We start from the raw sequence: 13,425 nt of genomic DNA, 5'->3' as shown, positions 1-13,425 counted from the left end.
TTGTGGCTGATCCGTGCATGTGGGCAGATGTTTAAAGCTGATCTCTGAATTTGAGGCGAATGAGAAACTGTGATTTTGAATTTGCGCAACCCTCGTTTTTAAATGTAAATTTTGCATTTGTTCTCATTACACTCGGGAGAGATTATAATAGCTCTGCTCCCTCCCCCATTTCCTCGCTCTAACCCCTTCACCCTTACCTCCCCACCAGCGGAGAGGGAGGGAGGGGGGAGAAGAGAGAGAAAGAGAGAGACACACTGACTCCCACAGTTCATCTCGCACAGACTGTGAGAAGAGAAGAGGAGGGAAGCGGAGGCTGTCTGTCACACGGCACAGACTCAACAACTTGTTCTCATGTAATCGCGAGAGAGAGAATACGGATTTTACAAATGCGTCTCATCCGCGTAATAGTACCCGGGAATGGAAATAACATACACGAGGCGACAATGAGAAGTTGCTTGATCCGGCTGGTCGTGTGAGCGCTGCCGGCACCGAGAGAGGAAGAAAAAAAGAAAAAAGAAAAGAAAGAAAAACTCATGGTAAGATTTTTTCTAATTCCCACACAGTATTGTTATTTTTTTTTTTTCGTGATGGTGCATGAATGAACGGTTCCATCACGTCAATGAAGTTCGTGTCTGTGGAGGGAGCCGGTGCAGAAATGGAAAAGTTTGAGGCTGATTTGACTGCGTGTGCGTGTGCGTAGAGCTACAACCAGAGACATCACCAATATAACGGGCTCCTTTCAGCGAAGAGGCGCCCGCTGCCCGTATAGAGAATGAATGGGTCACTATGTATTCTAATCTAACTCCAGAGAGGTGACTCGATTTTTTTTTGCTTCTCCGCTTTAAAGTGGAAGAAAGAGCGTGGAGCGCAAACGCACGCCGCGTCGCGGAGGAACACTGGGAAGGTTATTACAAATCAGGGAAAAAAAAGGCAATCGTACCCAGTTATAACTAAACTAAGCACGGATTTTCGATTATGTTTGGCTGCCATTCATGAATCGCAGGATTTCTTTTTTTTTTTTCTCCAACCGTGAGAGCCAAAACAAAAGGATTTCCCGCTGACCAATGAGCGCTGGGGAATCCTCAGGAGAGTCGGAGTGGTCCTCTCTTCTCTTTGTCCAAACCTCAGACCGCTGCGAGGCAAATCGCTGTTGGGATAGATGGACAGAAAAGAAGTCTTTCTGGTTGGGTTTCTACAAGTCGGATGTGACAGAAAGATCAGAAAGATCGTTGCATTCTTTTTTTTTTGTTTGTTTATGAAGCTGCAAAAGCACATTCAAAACGTATCTGCCTGCAGATCTGAACTTCTGAACAAAAATATCCTCAGTGTGCAGTTGCAATATGGAGTCATGTGAGGGCTAATGGCTGGGACATGCCCTTGGGGTGCATCACATCACTTCACAACACATGCACAGTGAATATGTGCAAGGGTTTTTTTAAAAATAACTTTACTTGAGCTTTTAATTTTGGCAGCTGCCCGCTGGCCACGATGATATTGGAGAAAAAGAAGGTACATGGACAAACGGAGGAAAATCAGCAACTATTTAAATGAGGCCAAATCATTTATCATGCAAACGGTTCCAGCTTCTCAAACGTAAGGATTTCTTGGTACGTCTGATGACGGATGGCGGTCAGTCATTTGCTGGTGTCAGCTAAGACATACGTTGCGGCCCTACCACGAGTCATATGCCTGACATTAGCTTTTTAGTCGTTTCAGCAGATTGGGAGAAGGATTATTGTGATTGGCTGTTCAGTTTAGCAAACCAGTGCACAAAAAGAGAAGTAGCGAAAGTGAACAAACCGCAGAGACGAGGGGAAGCGGAAGAATCGTATCATATTTCATCCTTATCTCATCTAAACATTCAAGTACATTAAGATTTTCACAGCACACTACTGTCACCTGCTGCTACTGAGTGTCTCACAAATGTGCACAAGGGAAGGTACAAGGTGTCCCAGCTGGCTGCTGGTTGCAAAGTGTGTAGGAGAGTTACTAATGTAACTAAGGTTCTATGAATTTCTCTGTTTCTATGTGGAAGTTACAGTTTAAAAAAATAGAGAACAAATATGGAAGTTGCAATGCAAATGTGTGTCAGTCAGAGTTAACGTCATAGGTGGCATTAATCACCAGCGTGATCAGAGACCAGCAAAGGTTAAGCTAATCAGGTTCTACGTTAATCAGCACTGCATGGTAAATATAATGTCTGTGGTGACGACGGGAATACAATTTACATCAACTGATTATTTGTAGCAGCGGACACAGAGTAGCCTACGTAGCTAGGGGTATGCGGGAGAACGAGGGTGTCCAGGTGTCCTTGAACCTAATTTCTCTGGTGGACAGGGATAAATGACTTAGAATCTAGAATCAATGACAAGAACAAACATGGATTAGCACTGGCATTAGTTTTCATTGAGGAACTGTAGGGTGCAGGCATGCGTGATGTGCAGTTGTTTACACTGTTGGTGTAATTCCTCTGGCGGCCAGAAGGAGGAGACACACATTTAACATTGCAGCTTTAAAATTAGTTGGTTTTGGACTACAAGTAAGCAACTTCTAAAGGATATGTTTGTGCACTGATCAGGCATAACATTATTGTCTAGGTCTCTCCATTGTGCCTCGAAAACAGTTGTGACTCATCAGAGAATGGACATGGAGGGTGTCTTGTGGTGTCTGGAAAAAGAGTGTTGTTAGTGGGGGCCTCTGTGGATCATGTTTTTTTCAGTTGTTCCTAAAGCATTTTTATGCAAAGAGTGTCATTGCTATGGGGTTGGGGCGCCTGGTCTGGTCTAGGTGGCTGGTACATGTCTTAAGTAACATCCACACCAATGCCAGATCCAGAAGTTTCCCAGCAGAACACTGAATTGTCACAAGATCGTCAATGCTATTTACTTCTCCTGTTAGTGGTCATAACGTTATGGCTGATTGAAGTATATGTTAATAATATATTATTTTTCATAGACTAACACTATCAATGGTTCGAAAGATAATACACGATGAAAATAACAATTACTTGTAGCCGTAAAGGTTACGTCACAGTTCCAAAGGACATATTTCATGGTGCTGTTTACATGCTGTGGCTTGAGATGCACGCTCTGTGTATCATGTCGGGGTGTGTGGCTGTTTGCAAGTTGACACAGAGTGTGTGTGGGAAGCTGAGACGTAGGCGCTGTAAATGTAGTGGGGATTCTCTTTCTCACTGCAATATATTATTATACAAGCGAGTGGGATGGATGATTAGAATGATTTAAATGCTGCGACTGTGTGTAGCGTGCGTGGCCTCCAGCAAGCTCTCAGTTGTTTGAGCTCATTTCATCTCTCCCACCACAGATTTTTTTTTTCTTTTCTTTTTTCCACACAGTGACTGAAGCACTTTGATGAATTACTCTGTCCAACGTAAGCTGAGATATAATACATCTCCGACTGATTGGTCTTGATTTCAATGTAGCGTCAACTTTTCTCCCTCTATGTGGTTGATGAAGTAGTAATTTACAAAAGCTTGAACACACGAATGAATAATATTGAATTGTTTGTCAATTACGACAAAGAAGGCGTTTTATCAAGCAGACTTTGACATGTAAATGGAAACTCAGCAGGAGACGCAGCTCTTAATAGGAATTTTGCGTTTTTCGTCACAGATTCCTCCGATAATGCGCCTCTCAGTAATAGACCAGCTGTGGACTCTTAATTATTTCAACACAGTCACAAAAGGCACGGCTTTGTCATTGAAATCTTTGCTGGACATTTCCCAAAGGAAGGGAAATTCAATTGAAATAGCATTGGGAGGCTATGGGAATCCAGTGCAAATGGTCCGTTTTAAGCTCACCACATCACGAAATCTGGAAAGAATTTGGCAGCAGAAACGCAAAAGAACTGTGCCCTTTTCAGACTCATGGATTTAAGGCCATTAACCACTGACAGTGATAAAGCGTATTCCCGTGCTGGACAAATGCAGAACTACACACTTGATTGGTACGAGCTCAGATGATTGTTTTTTTTTTTTTTCTTTGTCTTTGGAGAACACGCACACTGCAATTTGTGCAGTGGAGCAGTCTTTATTAGCCAAGACGCTCGGGGTCCAAATTAAGACTTTCTCATGCAAATGGCTGTGCCATTCTGCATTTAATGTCACCAGGATTTAAACTCACTCTTGTTTATTCACAACGTTTTAATTCGGTATTAATATTCTTAAGGAGAATGCTGTCTTTATTGCCTTCTATAAATCTGTAAATAGATTCCATCAAGGCCCTGGCGGCGTAATGATTTATCAAAATGAACTAGAAATCAAAAGCATAATAAACACTGTGCTGCGTGGTCTAATTTGCTGCCAGTTTCCTTTAGCTCCACAATTTTCTTTTCTGTTGTGAGAACACAGGCCTGTCTGGGACATTTTGCACCAGACGGGGCGACCGTCTGACCCCACTGCCTGCGTGTCTGATCCCCCCCAAAAACCTCTGATCGGCCCCGGAGACGCTCCGTGCGTCTTTGTGTTTCGTGCATTCTAGCCCCGCTCTGATAACATTGACACCTTTTTCTTTTTTTTTTTCCCCTTCCATCTACATGTTCTTTCGCAGCCCGAGAGCCTGAAGCGGTGGTCTGTGTTTCTCAAATGAAGCATTTGACCTCTTTTGGGGGTCTTTTATTTCAGTCGCTGCTGCAGGATGCTCAGTGTCAAGCATGCGTCAGGGGCCTCTAGCCGAGGTTCCTTTGGGGGAGCAGGGCACACAGGCTCTCCATATGGACCCCCCCCCATCCTCCACAGCACATTAACGCTAACCCAGATTGGTCAGCTTCAGCCGTGCCACGCCAAGCTGCGGCGACTTAAGTTTCCACAGTAGTGCAAACCACAGCCAGTCCTTGACCTTCCCTCTCATACCTATGTCCTGAGTGGAATTAAATAGTATTTTAGGTACTTTTGCAGCTTCTCTGTTTGATTTCAACCATGTGCTCCTCTCTCGTCAGCCTTATTTCACCGTTTAGCGCCATATTGAAGCTGTCTATTATGTTACTGCTGAGGCAAAGCAAAGCTTTCCAGCTGTGACCGCTTCAAGTTTAACAGCTTTTCACTGGTGGTCTGCTCGGACGCTGCAACCGTGATAAAATCATCGGAAACGTGACATGTTTTCTCGTAGAGGTAGCGTAGCTCCGTTAGTGGCGCTGAATGAAAACAGGTGTAGTTAACCAGAGTTTTGTAGCCTGCTCTGGCCAAAGTCAGTTCATACCAGAATACGAGTCTGGTAACACGCCATTTGGAATTCATTTGCTGTGTTTCAACCAGTACAGGAAAAAATATACCAATCAGAGCTATCGTGTTGTGCAAAAATTCTTCTGTCGATCACTGCACATGTTCTGCAGATGATAAGCTCTCACCGATGTTTGCAACTAGCTTCCAACATGTCACGAAGCTGATAAACACCGAGTCATCACAGCCCAAATCTTTACAGCATGGCTTGGTGGAAACGGCCGCAACGGACACACCGTGTCGATTTACAAAAGCCCCACAAACGCCCCTCTTCCTGTAACAAAACGATGTAATTCCCTGCAGCTTTGCCCATATTTGAAATAGGATGTTAAGGGGGAGGATTTGAATGCTGAAGAAAACAAGCGATTTGAAGACATGCCATCAGGATTTGGGGACTTTGAGAAACACATGATAGCAATAATAAACAATAGTCTATGAGTCTATTTGAAAGTTAAGCCGATAAAAACATGTCAGCTCTTATTGATGCCATCTTAAGCTTCACATACGTCACCATTAACCCATTGTTGCATAAAATTTCATAGACAGGGGTCGTCAATGTTTTTTTATGCCAAGGACCCCCAAACTGATGGAGAGATTAAGTAGGGACCCCCTACCTACTGTATGTGCTCTATATACATTATTATCATCATTTTGAATTCAATATTAAACTATCCCTTCACTAAAATATGTTGAATTTGCGTTAATGTGTATTTAATTTGTGGGGGACAATTAAAAAAAAATATATAAAAATGTCTTATCAACCAAATAAGACATTATTTGCAGTACCCCGTTGAAGACCTATGGTCTAAGTGGGGTTCCAGTTTTAGACCGAGTGATCTGCACTGAAGGAGGTAGCGGCCTGAGCTGTGCTCAGGGGTGGGAGTCAGACTTTGAGAATAATGGTGCAGCATGCGCAGCCGCCCAGTGATGGATGGGTCCTCCAGTGACGTTATGTTATGTATTCCTGATGAGAGCAGTGGATCACTGGAGAGGATTTACGCCGCTGTGGAGAAGCAACCATTCCAGAAGATGTTGTCCGTATGAAATAGCGGCGTGAGACCGTTCGTCATCGTGATTGATGAGCTCCCCGTGATTAAGTTACCACACTAACAGACATTCATCTGTTTCATCACATGAATGCTTCGCGTAGGGTAGGGGAGGGGGGTTCAAACAATGTTAATGGCTCTAGTAAACAAGGGGAATGGTGGTAGCAACTTAAATGCATCATTCTTTTTCCCCAGAGTAAAAAAAAAAAAAAATGGAGACAAAATTCACCTCAATGCTTTCTATATAGTTTCATATGTTGGTCTTCAGGTTCTGTAAAGTGACATTTCCAATTTCTTGTTGTGTTTTTACGTGTGGACACATTTATATAATTAAATGAGAAAACTGTGTGTGATCTAGATTTCACGCTGGGACTTTGCGTCGCAGAGTAAGAAGGTGAATCTGTCGGGTTGCTGTGTGCCACCACCAAGTTGGGGGGGGGGGTCATTGCTTGTATTAATGACGCATGGGAAATTAAACTGGGTTTTATTTCCCTCACCATCTGTACCCAATTATGGCATATAGATGGATTTTGGCTAAAGAAACAGCCCCCCCCCCCCCAACGCAGATAGTCGTTTGATTTATGGGACTGTGTTGTGACTGGACGTGCGGTTTATTAATATCCTTATTTACATAATCGTACAGCTTAAAGTAAGGCTTACTGTTTTAGGTTTACAAAGTAATTTACAGAAAAAAATAAAAATGGAGTATCTTTACAGGACCTTGGCTTAAACGGATTTTCAGCCAAAAGGAGTGAACACACTTATAGGCTCCTGCATCACTTTGTCGCTGTAGTCACGGCAACAGCCCAGATCCTGCGCCCACCCAATATGTAGGTAGGGACAAAGAAATTGACATAGAAATTGTAGTTTGTATCCTGTCCCCTAGCAACAGCCAGTCAGTTCAGAATATGACAGTATTTGATACCGGTCATGTAAAACTGTACTTTTGACTTGGATATTAAGTCGTTTTTTCAGAATGTAACATTAAGACTTGGGGCTTTATGCCAGTGCTAGTCAGGTTTTGGGAACATTTTTTGTGTGTGTGTGTGTACAGCACATTTGGAATATTCATCTCAGCCCAGTGAGTTGCACCTAGGCCAACTAGGCAGCAGTTTGCAAGGCAGAGAGATGCAAAGCCCAGGAGCAACGGCGCACGTTTCTGCTCAGGATAAGAAACACACCTACTTTTGAGCATCAGAAAGACGTGGATGTGGACGGGGTTTTGGATATGCTCGAATGCCATTTTGCCAGTCTTTTCCAAAAGGCGGTCGATGGAATGAAAGAGGGAGGCTGTATTGGCACAGCTGAACCAGTAAAAAAAAATAAACCAAATTCCTGTTGCATGTAAAGAGGAATTTTAAGTGGAATACTCTCTTACATTGAACAACTTCGTAGGATTAGTGTCTTTTTCAGAATAAAGCCCTATCTAAATATTTGAAGTGATTGGAGTGTTGTCCGAGGACTTGTTGCAACACTTTGTCGCTTATTTTTTTGGACAGGTTTCCTAGGTAACCCTCTTGTATATTTCCCACCCAAAATGTATTAGAGGGAAACTAACAAACGATGCTGACATGATGTATCAGCATGGTGTAATTGGTGGCAGAAACCAAAGTCGTGGACGGTTCTTAGCCTGTGTTTCCATTCCCCCTAGAAATGCGCAAAACCCAAACGTCGCAATAAAAAACTGGAAATGGAAAAACCTACATTTCGAAAAACTTTTCCAATATCTAAAGTTAAAACACTTTTACGCTCTCATGAGGTAGTTTTTCTGACGTATCAATATAAAAGTTTACACAAATGTGCAATTGAAACACTTTTCCCACAATTCCCCCGTCACTGGCGCCACTGGAGTTGACGCAGGGGTCATGTGACCAGTTCATTTAAAGTCCATTTCCTCAAAGTGAAGTCTCGCATGACGAGAATTTAAGAGGATTATGGGAAATCGCGACACGAGACTTTATGAGAATCACAGCTCACTCGCAAAACGCCGTTCGACGGAAACACATACGAAGCGCGATTGTAATTTCGAAAATCTCAGTTTTCATTCTACGGAAAACTGTAACGGAAGCGCAGTTACTGTTAGTATCACTGAACCATGCCTAGTGTCTTTACCATTCCTTAATCAAGTTGTTTTAGTTGTACAAAATGCACACGGATTAATGAATTAGTAAATGCTCTTTGTGATTTGTACAAGGAATCATTTAAAAGCAGAAAGGCTGCCATAGCAATAAAAAGAATTAAGAGAATTAGGGGGAGAAGATAGGAGCTTTTTTATTGTCTTCTACAGTACTAAAAAAAAAAAAAAAAAAAAAATCACGGTTCTGTTTTTATACACATGACATTTGAGAAGTAAGTTCTGTCTGAAACATACTTCTCACTGAATTGAGAAGGTGTGTCCAAACTTTTGACTTGTAGTGTATATATAAATATATATATACACACACTACACCACCAGGGCTTTGGATGCTTTCATATGTTGCCATGGAATCCCTTAGGTTAGCAGAAAGACCCAGTATTAGCGGTTGTGTGTGTGTGTTTCCAGTATCTGTCTTCCAGATGTCACTTGAACTGGCCACTGCACAGACCTGTAGGGACCTACACAATCTACAGCACAGAGAGATGTGTTCATTTTCCAGCTACCTCTGGCTACTTCTTTTAAATTAGAAACTGTGAAACCTTTCCTTGGTAATCCCCCATTCCTGCCTCCACTTTATGTTCCTTGGAATGACCTACAAATCGCTGAGGTTGCTCTTGATAATTTCAGCCAGCTGTCTCCCGGTAGACTGTCTCTCTGCTCGCGAGCAGGACCCTGCCAGTAACATAACCGAACGTGCGGTTAATGCGGAGATTACGAGCGTCCGCAGTTTTGCAACTGCAGCGGCACCGGGGGCTCGTTCAACCCAAACGAGAGGTGGCATCTTAGCATCCTCGCGTCACTTGGCGGCACGTCCGACGGGGCTCAAAGGTCGGCATCGAGTTCCATTTACCAGACGGCTCTGAAATGTCCAGCTCGGGTGTCAGACGCACCTGCAGGGGCTGTTCACATTTTAAGGGCTTTTTTGGCAGCGGGGAGGCTTTCTCAGACCTGACCGGGTCACGAGGAATTTGTACAAATGTTATTTCCATTGCTGTAGCTATCATTTTGCAGGATTATCCCTGCCAAGTTAATTTGGTGCTGGAGTTTTATATCGGCGCAGGCAGCTGCTGCCAATATGAACCTCGCGGGAGAAATAGTTACACAAGATGGATGTGCTGTTGTGGTTAGACCATCTCTCACCCTGCCTTCATTTATCAGGATGTGACCAAGCTGGTAGAATAATCTACCTCCGGGAGAGGGTAGAACACAACAGATGGATTATTGTGATTTACCTGACACCCAAATTACATCGTAAGTAATCCTTCTGGAGGTGGAACACACTGGCAACATTAAAAATGGTGATACCATTGGAATTATTCCTCCATATTAAAAGGAGACTTCTTCTTCTTCTTCTCACCCTTAATTTGGAGAATTAACCTCCCCTCCTGCATGCCTGCCTGTTAAGCCAGGAGAATTTGTCCAAGGCTTCATTATGGCGGAGTCATACGTATAATGAAGCAGAGGGAAGGGAGCGCAGCATCTTGTAAGCTGGAAATCCAAAGGCCAAGTTAATATTATGGATCCGCTGGGATGCCCTCGAGTAGCCTCCCTAAAACTGTTTGCATCAGTCCCGCTCCCATGTGGGGGAGCGGTAAGCCAACCCGACTTGGTAATAGCCCGCGTTTAGTTAATTCACACATTTTTCTTGGCAGTCGCAGGCCACCACTCAATCCGCACACATATCCCTATCATCTATAGCAGGAGGCTCGGCGCCGTTAAAGACGGGGCCCGGGCTGTTAACTAGGTGTGAAACGCTACTGCGCGGGATTACTAAATGTCTCCTGGAGAACCTTAAGAAATCAGGGAATTAAGATGAAACAGGAAGCCGCTCTGAAAAACATCACAGCCTGTGGCGCGTCTCCTCATCATCACACAGTCGCGGGGAGGAAAAAGCGCAGTCTTTAATAACTTGGCCCGCTGCAGTTCGCCGAGTGGAGACGGGCGATTGTGCGGAGGTACTCCTGAAATCCTCGCGACTGCAGGATTTTGACGAAGATTGCGGGTTGGTTTCCTGGGAGATGCTAAACGTTCTCTCCGAATATAGACATATTCTCACGAGTATACAAGTTTATTTTGTGAGTACAAAAGCAGAGAGAAGAGCTCTACTGGAGAGAAAGTTTCTAACAAGCCCCCTCTGAGATTTCTTACTCGGCTGCCCAATCCTTCACCTTTTCTCGGCTCAGGACACCGTTGCTATCTTTATCCGTGTGTGGGACACATACTACACCTTAGAAAGTATGTGTTTCCCAGTGGGAAGATGTATTTAAAAGCACCGCAGTCAGTTGCATGATTACAAATCTATCATGCAACTGTAAACCACAAGCATTACACAGAGCAGAAATGTATGAGGACGAACCTATAATTTAATTGGATTAACTGGAGCTTCTGAGTAATAAGTCAGCATTGAGTATAATGTGTGACTGTGTATCTTCTTTGCTCTAAAAGATTTGCAAATCATTCAAGTAAACTTATAAGTTACTGTTTTAAAATCAACTTAATGCATTTGGAACGTTCCTAACATTAAGATCCACGGCATATTTCATTGTTTTGTTGTGTACTTTTATGCTGAGCAGTCTCAGTGAAGGACTACCTACACCCTGCCCAACCCTAACCACACCATATTTTGTGGCAATAAATAACGTACAAAGTTCTTAAAATGCATAGGAGTGTACAAATTTAATTGTATGAGAGCGTATTTGAAGACCACAACCTTGTAGCTTCATTTAAATTTCTCTTTAGGTCAATGACGTGAAATGTATGAGAAGATTACAGCATCACCCAACTCACAGAGAGACAAAAGGTTTAGAAGACGCAGTATTTCCTTTTATTTTTCACAATGTTAGCATGTAAACATGCTAGAACCTGTGATGCTTGGTGACACAGGGGTTATAGGTTAAATCTGGTAAACTTCAATCTGCTATTTAACCTCCTGAGACCCAAGCATTTGTTTGGAATGCATCTTAATTAAGATCTTAAAATAAGATTAGTATTTTTAGGTATTTGGTATTAGTAGGACACAAGAAGTATAAAACATAAGATCATCTTCGAACTGGAAGTAGTAGTAGGGATTATTTCACTGTATATTACAATGTACTGTAAGTCACAAATGTATATCAAATATAAAAAAGAAGAATTTTAGACGATGAAATCCCAACGTCCTCAAATGAGTACTTGTGAATTTGTTAAATGTTCGTGTCATATCAAACTAGAAAACTTATTACGCATAAATAAATAAGTATGTTGACCCTTCTCTACCAGTACATGACAGACAAAAGTGTCCCTTTATGTGGACAACAGGTTTAAATAAAGGAGAATAAGCTGTCAGAAACCTAAGGCTTAACGTCCCCATATGAGGACCCCCGGTCTCAGGGGGTTAATGTGAGTTTATGTGGCTCCACCTTCATTATAGACAACAACAAAGAACTGTGCAACACCACAGGTTCCCTAGACTGTTCAACTAATTACAACGGAGTGATGTTAGTGGGGGCCTTTGGGTCCTATGAGTGGAGAGGAGGGTCACCCCATATGTCTAAGTAACATCCACACAAATGAATGCCAGGTCCAAATGTTTCCCAGTGGAGCACTGAATTGTCACAAGATGGCTGATGTTATTTACTTTTCCTGTCAGTGGTTTTAATGTTGTGGCTAATAGGTGTAGCCTGCTGACTACGGTGTAACAGCTCATGAATATCAGTACCCGACTGCATGGCATTCTGTCCACACGCTTCCAACTAAAAAGGTCAATCTGCTGGAGGTGGTGCGCGAAAAGGCAGGTATCACAAAAGTCTGTAGTATCGTAACGGCACACAACTTTGAGTCTGGACCAGAGAGGAAGACAGAGCGCCACTGCTGTGCTAACACCTGTTAGCATGGCTGAGAACAACTGATTAAAAGCAGATTTACTATGTAGCAGTTTATCATGCCCCCCCCCCACAACAAAAAAATTAAAAACAACCCAGCTCGTGGCGCGCCAAAAGGATTAGGAACAAGTGCCCAGAAAACATTACACTTATAAAAGCATGCTCGACTTTAGTCCTACAGTTATTTAAGTGGCTCTGAGTTTATTTTTTCCCAAGATCAATGCAAAACTTTAGAGACAGTCAATTGAAAGCGCTTCAATGTGCTCATTAAATTTCTCCACTTATGTTCTCATGATATTCCCTTTGACTGTTTACAACGCAAAGAACTTATTTTTACATGCACAGACACATTTTTACGGAGTGGTTTACCGAACTCTGGGGTTCCCGAGCGTAGAACAGTGTTTACAGATGTGTCACAACTGTCAATGTGCAAAGAAACGCGGGTGAAAAAATGCCACTGCAAAACAGTTTTATATCTCAGTCTTGGAAATGCTACCATAACAACATTTGGCCCCTCTTTTTATTACATTAGTGTTGTTGTCTGCGTTGTTTTCTTCACTCCTCGATATCTGGTTTTCCCCCAAATTCTCTCCGTGAGTCGATTTGGATCTGAGTCACTTCTGCTGCTCTGTGGGTTTTGAAGGCCTTTCACTGGAAATGGTGAACATTCCCATTGGATTAATTACCAACCACCTCCTCTGGTGGAAAAAATAAGATCAACAGTAGATTGAACTTTGATCCAAGTGTAGAGAGCATGCCTGTCAGGTCTCGTAAAGAGAGAGTGGAGGGAAAGAGGCCCAGGAGTGTACGACAAATGAAAAGGCGGCCATCTGAGGGAAGAGGTCAGATAAGGTAAAAGGACATCTCCCAGCAGCTATTTTGCAGCTGTATCCTGTACTCATTTGTCCCATTATACCACACATAAAACACTAATATAAGGTTTCTACTTGTAAGAGATGAAAGGAGATGAAAAGGTGACTGGCACATCTTTTGCAACCGCCTTAAGCACATGCGCTACTACACGGCACTGTCCTGACAATTAACCAATGCTGCTACTTCATGACATCAAGGTTTACTCTGTAGAACACACTAAAATAATACTGAAAATAATAATAAAAAAGATTAAATGTTATCAATGTTATTTTT

General features: G+C 42.7%; 1 protein-coding gene across 4 annotated transcripts in view; it reads left to right on the top strand.

Annotated features, from left to right (window-relative positions):
• Positions 1-214: 214 nt before the first annotated feature.
• LOC125022611 (carbohydrate sulfotransferase 15-like) overlaps positions 215-13,425 on the top strand; it is a 35,865-nt gene continuing 22,654 nt past the window's right edge. For 3 of the 4 annotated variants that reach the window (XM_047609431.1, XM_047609430.1, XM_047609429.1), the window contains exon 1: positions 215-536. The gene's annotated coding sequence lies outside the window, so the exon portion shown is untranslated. The remainder of the gene's footprint in view (positions 537-13,425) is intronic. The other variant, XM_047609428.1, reaches the window with a different exon arrangement.

This window comes from Mugil cephalus, chromosome 16 (assembly GCF_022458985.1).
Source record: "Mugil cephalus isolate CIBA_MC_2020 chromosome 16, CIBA_Mcephalus_1.1, whole genome shotgun sequence".
Taxonomy (NCBI): domain Eukaryota; kingdom Metazoa; phylum Chordata; class Actinopteri; order Mugiliformes; family Mugilidae; genus Mugil; species Mugil cephalus.
Note: the sequence above shows the minus strand (reverse complement) of the source record. Positions and strands in the feature narration are given on the sequence as shown.